Source organism: Arachis ipaensis, chromosome B02 (assembly GCF_000816755.2).
Source record: "Arachis ipaensis cultivar K30076 chromosome B02, Araip1.1, whole genome shotgun sequence".
NCBI lineage: Eukaryota > Viridiplantae > Streptophyta > Magnoliopsida > Fabales > Fabaceae > Arachis > Arachis ipaensis.
Window position 1 is genome coordinate 11,020,360 of NC_029786.2, and position 300 is coordinate 11,020,659.

The 300-nt window shown below is 21.0% G+C and overlaps 1 protein-coding gene across 2 annotated transcripts in view; it reads left to right on the forward strand.

The window, feature by feature from the left end:
- Positions 1-300, forward strand: part of LOC107624973 — a 21,184-nt gene that overhangs the window by 16,624 nt on the left and 4,260 nt on the right. The gene's annotated exons all lie outside the window — the stretch shown is intronic.

Sequence of the window (300 nt, forward strand, 5' to 3'; positions counted from 1 at the left end):
TTTTTGTTCCATAATATCTCTTACTTTTAACTTTCTAGGCTAATATATGTTTTTTATTTTTTGAACAAGTATATTAAAATAAATATATGACGTATCTGTTTATAATCTATTTATTTCTTTTTTTTTCACCACTTTAAAACTTTTTTCATGATATCACTCTCACTTTTCTAAACGCCATTAAATTATCATCAGTTGTATTTTTATTAATCAATAAATGCATTTATTTAGAGTAATATATAAAAAGGATGCATCGAGTATAATTTTTTTAAAATCGACGAAGATAAACTTTTATATGCTTTT